Below are 230 nucleotides of genomic sequence, written 5' to 3' on the forward strand. Positions count from 1 at the left end.
CCATTCGCCATCCCCCTCCCTCCCCGCCTGGCCCCACCCCACGTGACCTCGGCGGGCCAATGGGCAAGCGGGGCGGTGGGGATCCGGCTGGAACCGGTTGGGCCGCGTCCGGCTCTATATAAAACTTTATAAACACCCGATTCAAATTAGTGGGGTCGGGAGCCAGCGGAGCCAGCCGGGAGGCAGCCCCGCCGCGCCGCCCGCACCGCGCAGACAGCCGGTCCTACTCC

The sequence above is a fragment of the Haliaeetus leucocephalus genome, unplaced genomic scaffold (assembly GCF_000737465.1).
Source record: "Haliaeetus leucocephalus isolate CR32 unplaced genomic scaffold, Haliaeetus_leucocephalus-4.0 Scaffold517, whole genome shotgun sequence".
NCBI classification, from domain to species: domain Eukaryota; kingdom Metazoa; phylum Chordata; class Aves; order Accipitriformes; family Accipitridae; genus Haliaeetus; species Haliaeetus leucocephalus.